The sequence below is a fragment of the Rhinopithecus roxellana genome, chromosome 15 (genome assembly GCF_007565055.1).
Source record: "Rhinopithecus roxellana isolate Shanxi Qingling chromosome 15, ASM756505v1, whole genome shotgun sequence".
Lineage (NCBI taxonomy): Eukaryota > Metazoa > Chordata > Mammalia > Primates > Cercopithecidae > Rhinopithecus > Rhinopithecus roxellana.
This window is the reverse complement of record NC_044563.1, coordinates 79,875,483-79,882,824: the sequence shown is the minus strand read 5'-3', so window position 1 is coordinate 79,882,824 and position 7,342 is coordinate 79,875,483. Positions and strand designations below refer to the sequence as shown.

At 51.7% G+C, this 7,342-nt stretch overlaps 1 pseudogene; it reads left to right on the top strand.

Moving 5' to 3' along the window:
• The first annotated feature begins 2,843 nt into the window (after positions 1-2,843).
• LOC104657237 lies at positions 2,844-4,316 on the top strand (annotated as a pseudogene).
• Positions 4,317-7,342: the final 3,026 nt, after the last annotated feature.

Sequence of the window (7,342 nt, the reverse complement as noted above, 5' to 3'; positions counted from 1 at the left end):
AGAAAGGATTTAATTTCGGCATGAGCTGAAGTTAAAAGGGAAAAACCGTCCCTTACCTCTGGAGATGCTGGTCCCCACAGGGATGTGAGACCCCTGAGAGAGAGAAGTCTTGGCTACTGGGGAGGCCTTGAGAGATGGAGAAAGTAGGTTGGGTTTCTGGCTTTCCTGGTTTCTAAAAAAAAAGTTCAGGAAATATCACCCCAAAATATTCAGCTCTGGTATGCTGATTACCTCAAACTGAGAGCAGTTGGGGTACAGTAAATGCGGTCAGGGGTTCTCTCTCTGAACTCCCTGCATCTGCCTAAAGACAGGTCTTCCAAAAATAAGCCAATTGTCATGAATCTCTCCCCAGGAATCCATCAACCAGTGAAGACTGGCTCCTATCACAGGAGAGAGAGGAAACTGGGGTCTAGGGGGCACCCACCCAGGCAGACTTTGTCAGACTGTCACTTATTCTCCCAAAGGCCCATTCATCTTTCCAAACCTCATATACTCTCCCCTCACTTGCCTGCATCCCCCCTTCTCTCTCCTCCATGAAGAATGCATCTCAGCTTCTAGATCTCACTGGGTTTGGGGTATGCACTTTTCCTTCATGTGACGCTCCTATGCACACAAAAAATGTGTCTGCCTTTCCTCTTGTTAATCTGCCTGCTGTCAGTCTATTTCATAGACTCAATTATGGAAGTCTCAGAGGTAGAGGGAGGGGTTTCCCTCCCTGCCAATGGCTCCTGCGTGGATCAGCTGTTGTTCCCTTCCTTCCTTGGGGTATCCACAAGAGCCCCCCCTTGCCCTTGAAATGTCTCCCTTGTCACTTGAGTCAGTCTGGGAGGCTTTCTTTCTATTTCTTGCAAGTCACCATCCCAATGTGTTTCTTTTTATTTTTTTAATTAATTTATTTTGGAGTGGAGGACAGGGTCTTGCTCTCTTGCCCAGGCTGGAGTACAGTGGCACCATCACAGCTCACTCCAGCCTGGATCTCCTGAGCTCAAGCGATTCTCCCTCTCCAGCCTCCTGAGTGGCTGAGACTACAAGTGTGCACCACCACCCCTGGCTAAATTTTGTACTTTTTTTTTTTAGAGACGGGGCTCTCACTATGTTGCACAGGCTGGTCTTGAACTTCTGGCCTCAGGCAATCCTCCTCACTGGTCAGAAGCTCCAGATGCTTTGGGTCTTCCTCACCACAGGCCCCTTCTTCTGCTCACTGTGTGCCAGGCACTGGAGACAAAAATAAACATATAAATATCCTGCCCCCCGCCCTGCCTGAGGAGCCCCTGGCTGATGAGGTAAATGGGCTGGGGGAGCCTTTCAGGGGATGCCAGTAAGAGTCCCAATTCTGGAATTCCCTCCTCCAAGGCACTGAACTAGGCCCCGTTAAAATTAACTCCACCAATTAAGGGCATCGTTAGGAGACAATGCTGCCTGTCTTCTTCTTTATTTTTAATTACAAAGCCTGGCCTAAATTTGTCAAACCATTTATAATTAGAGCAGAGTTCCTAAGCAAAAGGCCAAGGAAGAGGGGAGGGGAAGAAGGGATGGAGAAGACAGGGGTTCTTGGTCTCCCTCCCCAGGCCTCTCTGGCCTGGTCCAGGCTCATCTACCTCTGGACCGCTGTGACAGGCCACTGCCCCACTAATGGACGGGCTGTCTAGGGAAGCACTCACCATCCCTCCTTCACCTCTCCGTGCATACTCTGATTATAGTCATTAGGGAGTCACCCTGAGCGACGGGAAGACAAGCGAGTGGTACATCGGCAGCCCGGGAGGCCGGAGGTGGCTGGGGGTTGCCGCAGGACTGGCTCAGGCTGGAGAGCAGAGCCTGGAGAAAGTGCAGCAGTGGAGCTCCTCTCCTGCCCTCCCCCTGTGGGGAGGCTTCCGTCGCTCCAAACAGCCCATGGCTGGCACAGCAAGAACAGTGGGAGGGTGAGAGTGAGAGGCTCTAGCAAAGTGGATGCCTCTCGGTCCAGCCTCCAGGCCCCCGCCAGCTTCACGGCCAGCTCCTGCATTTCTAACCATAGGATGGTTGGAAAGAAGGCTTGGGAGGGAAGAGGCTAAAGAAAATCCTTGTCTCTGCTGGGCAGAGCTCAGACATGGGGCAGCCTCTAAACTTGGTGGGAGAGAGCAGGGCCCAGTCTCCTGGGCTCCCACCTCCAGCCTCTGCTCCCACCCAGAGGGATGGGATTCTGCCTTTCGTGGTCCAGGGCATAGACCAGGTGGTGGCCCAGCCCCTACCGTCTCCGGGGGCCACAGGTGGGGAATGCCTCCTCTTACCACATGTCACCTCTTGCTAGCCAGGACCAGCTTGTAAAGCACGCCCCATCTCTGCCCTCCCATGTCCAAGGTGGGACTAAATTGCTATTCCATTCCACCCCAGCCTGCAGGGGCCAGCGACAATGCTAAGTGCATCCTGAGCCCTGTGCCCGATGGTCAAGAAACTCCCCAACCTTTTGTGTTCTAGGAAAAGGCTCACTGCCAAGAAGTCCCCTTCCCCAAGATTCCTTGGTTAGGTGTGAGAAGGCCAGGCACAGACACTCCTAAGTCCCATCCTTTGTCTCATAACTGATTAGTCAAACCAGCAGCCAATCTAGACAAAATGCCGCCAGCTTGACCTGACTACACTTGAGTCAGGCGTCTCTGCCCTGAACTTTACCCCACCCTCAGCCTGAGCCAGCATGGGAACTCAGGACGCCCTTCTCAACGCCCCCTCCCAGGATGCAGGGGCAAACATTCCTGCATCAACTGCCAGCCAGGCCACCTGCTGGTCCCACTCCCCACACCTGGCTCCTTTTAGCCTTATTTATTAAAAATAATAGACCAAGAAGCAGCTTCTCTGCTCCTTCTGGAATCTCCGCATGGTTCAGCCCACCTGCCTCCACTCCTGCCTCCACCATGTCCACCAGGGTGACTCAGAAGTCCTACAGGGTACCCACCTCTGGCCCCCAGGCCTTCAGCAGCCGCTCCTACATGAGTGGGCCCAGTGCCTGCATCAGCTCCTCAAGCTTCTCCCGAGTGGGCAGCAGCAGCTTCCGGGGTGGCCTGGGCGGAGGCTGTGGTGGGGCCAGTGGCACGGGAGGCAACACCACTGTCACGGTCAGCCAGAGCCTGCTGAGCCCCTTTAACCTGGAGGTGGACCCCAACATCCAGGCCGTGCGCGCCCAGGAGAAGGAGCAGATCAAGAGCCTCAACAACAAGTTTGCCTCCTTCATAGACAAGGTACAGTTCCTGGAGCAGCAGAACAAGATGCTGGAGACCAAGTGAAGCCTCCGGCAGCAGCAGAAGATGCCTGGGAGCAACACTAACAACATGTTGGAGAGCTACATCAACAACCTTAGACTCCGGACCAGGAGAAGCTGAAGCTGGAGGCGGAGCTTGGCAACATGCAGGGGCTGGTGGAGGACTTCAAGAACAAGTATGAGGATGAGGTCAATAAGCTTACAGAGATGGAGGATGAATTTGTCCTCATCAAGAAGGATGTGGATGAAGCTTACATGAACAAGGCAGAGCTGGGATCTCATCTGGAAGGGCTGACTGATGAGATCAACTTCCTCAGGCAGCTGTATGAAGTGGAGATCCCGGAGCTGCAGTCCCAGATCTCCGACACATCTGTGGTGCTGTCCAAGGAAAACAGCCGCTCCCTGGCCATGGACAGCATCATCACTGAGGTCAAGGTGCAGTTCGAGGAGATTGCCAAGCGTAGCCAGGCTGAGGCTGACAGCGTGTACCAGATAAGTATGAGGTGCTGCAGACGCTGGCTGGGAAGCACGGGAATGACCTGCGGCGCACAAAGACTGAGATCTCCGAGATGAACCGGAACATCTGCCGGCTCCAGGCTGAGACTGAGGGCCTCAAAGCCAGACGGCGTCCCCGAAGGCCGCCATCGCAGATGCCGAGCAGCGTGGAGAGCTGTCCGTTAAGGATGCCAACGCCAAGCTGTCTGAGCTGGAGGCCGCCCAGCAGCGGGCCAAGCAGGACATGGCGCGGCGGCTGCATGAGTACAAGGAGCTGATGAACATCAAGCTGGCCCTGGACATCGAGATCGCCACCTACAGGAAGCTGCCGGAGGGCGAGGAGAGCCGGCTGGAGTCTGGGATGCAGAACAGGAGTACCCATACAAAGACCTCCAGCAGCTATGCAGGTGGTCCGAGCTCGGCCTTTGGGGGTCTCACAAGCCCCAGCCTCAGCTGCAGCCTGGGTTCCGGCTTTGACTCTGGCGCGGGCTCCAGCTCCTTCAGCAGCACCAGCTCCACCAGGGCCGTGGTTGTGAAGAAGATCAAAACCTGCGATGGGAAGCTGGAGTCCTCTGATGTCCTGCCCAAGTGAACAGCCACGGCAGCCTCTCCCAGCCTGCCCCTCCTGCAGCTGCCACAGAGGCTGCTGTGCTGGGGAGCACAGGGAACAGGAGACCCACCTGAGGCTCAGCCCTAGCCCTCAGCCCACCCGTGGGGGAGTTTACTGCCTGGGGAACTCCCTTGCCCATGCCTCCAGCTACAAAACAATTCAATTGCTTTTTTTTTTTTTTTTTTTTTTTTTGGTCCAAAATAAACCTCAGCTAGCTCTGCCAAAGAATAATAATAACGATAATAATAATAATAGGCTGGGTGCAGTGGCTCATGCTTGTAATCCCAACACTTTGGGAGGCCAAAGAGAGCAGATCATTTGAGGCCTGGAGTTCAAGATCAGCCTGAGCAATATAGCGAAACCCCATATCTACAAACAAAATACAAACATCAGCCGGGTATGGTGGTGTGCACCTGTAGTCCCAGCTACTCAGAAGGCGGAGACTGAGGCACAAGAATCACTTGAACCTGGGAGGCAGAGGTTACAGTGAGCCGAGATTGTGCCACTGTGCTCCAGCCCGGGTGACAGAGCAAGACCTTGTTTCAAAAACAAACCAACAATAATAAGAATAATAGCCTCCCTGTTTTTTTAAAAGCCTGTTCTGTCTGACATTGAGACACTGTGTTTTCCCTATTGCGGTAACCCGCCTCTCTTACTGCAATTGTCTTCTCACATAGTCTCTGTCACCTAAGTCCTGATTTGCTCTTTGTTTGACACCAGCCAGGAACAAGAACCCTTCCCCACTGAAATCACCTCTCACAGGCTATCTGCCCTCAGTGGCCTCCACTTGGTCCCTTAGGTAACGTCTCAGCTCTGCAGGTAACCAGGTTCATTGCTGGGTTAATGAACTCCCCTCTATGCCCCCAACCAGCTTCCGGACTCTCCCCTGTCTCAGGGCTTACTGGTTAGTAACAAAAACAAGCTTATCGTTCTTGAACTTTCATGCCGTGTCATGCACTGTGCTGAGCACTTCCCAGGCATTTTCTCAACCCTTGGGAGTTAAGCACTGTTATTGTTCCCATTTCTCTGATATGGAAATTCATTCTTCTCAGCTGTAGAACGGGAGCTCCATGGGTCTACCCCACCAGCCCTACAGTATATGATCACCTCCTTGCCTCATAGATTCCTTGTGAGGGTTAATGGCACAGCATGAAGGTTCAAGAAAGATAGCCTTGCCCATGACATCATCATCAATCGCTTATATGGCAGGTCCTTAGAACAGTGTCTGGCACACAGTTGATGCCATATAAGCGATTGTTCTTACTATTAACACTATGATAATCACATGGGTTGTTAGTAGGTTGCGTTGTCACTACGATGATGATGGCATGGGCCACTATGTGAAAAAGGTTCAGCAGTGCTGGGTTAAGTAACTTGTCTAAAGTCATACAACTACAATGTGTCCACTTGTAATGTGCCATATAATTCACTTATGTATTTCCCAGTTTATTCACTATCTTCATTGCTTTTTGGCCCCGTTGCTAGAATGTGAGCTCTGCAGGGCGGGGATCTCTGTTTTGTTCACCTCTCTATCCCTAATGCCTGGATAGGTCCTGGAACATAGAGGGTGCACAATAAACATTGTCAAGTGAATGCATGGATGAATAAAAGAATTCTAAGGCTTGTGCTCCTTACCATTGCACTCGAAAGCAACCTTCTGGTCCTAGACCTGCAGTTTCCTTTGGAAGTCAAAGTCAACCTAAACCATTCCTGATGGGGAAGGTGAAGAAAGCACTGTCTCCCTAGCCCATGAATAATCCCTTTACTTGGATAGGGAACTTGTGGGTTTCTGGAAAACTTTCACATGCATCACCTGGTTGGAGTCACTGGGTGTTCCTATTATCTCCATTTTACAGAAGGAGAAACTGAGGTGCAAAGACCTGCTTGGGTCCTTCCCTGGGAGCTATCATGCCACCCAGCCCTAGCCTAGCCTGGGGCCAGCCTCCAGCACAGTTCTCGCCCCCGTGGGCCACAGAGCAGACAAAAGTCCTGCTTCCCTCTCTGTTTCACTAATTATCCTTTTAACTCGCACTGGTGTATTTTTGCCGCACGATCTGCAGTTTTATTTTTATCCACCTCTCGGTAATGATATTGGGGCCGTTACTCAGGGAGGCTCCTGGAGCCGAGCTGCTCCCCAATTTACAATTGCAATTATGAACACCGACAGAAACACATGCAGCTGGCGTCAATTTTAAGCAATATTTTGATCATAATAATTAAAAGAGTAACTTATGGCGTGCACGCATTAGATAAATTAATGTTATTCCAAGGCTCTGCTAAAAGCTGTGCAAGGGAGAGAGGAGCGAAAAAGGAAATGGTGCCCCAGATCTCTCAGGGGCCTGGTAGTCTTGTCTCCAGCACGACTCACTCTCTGGGCTTACAAATTAACTTTCACATTGAGTTTAATATCTGCATGTCCTGCTAGTTGAATGCTGCCTGTTCCCGTCCCTCCCCACAACACACATGTAAATTTGATGGTTTATTAAGGTACTTGGGTATAAACAAGCACATTTCCTTGTCACTGTTCCCCAGGCCGGCTACAGGCAGCTGAAAGGATGTTCACATCTCTCTCGAACATGTTGCTCTAGACCCAAATGGGAGCAGGCTCTGAGAGCTTGGGGGCTGGGATGAGGGAATGGCAAGGACTTCTGATGTCTTTTCCCAGCACACACAGGCGCATAAATGGCAATGGCTGTAAACAGACCTGCACCTATGCACTCTCACTCATGCCCAGGCACCACTAGACACACACACACACACACACCCCAAATCAAGCTGCCCCAGGAACATGGTTCATAAACGCATACACCTCACACTCCATCCACAGACAACATCACATAATTGACACACATATTTATATACATCTGCCCTCTTACCCATGACCCGTAATCACAGAACATGCATCCCACACTTCTGTTCACATGCACATATGCACACACATTAATACACAGGCGCTCCCATGCACAAACGGACCCATCCCCAGATGCACAATTTATCACCATTGACAT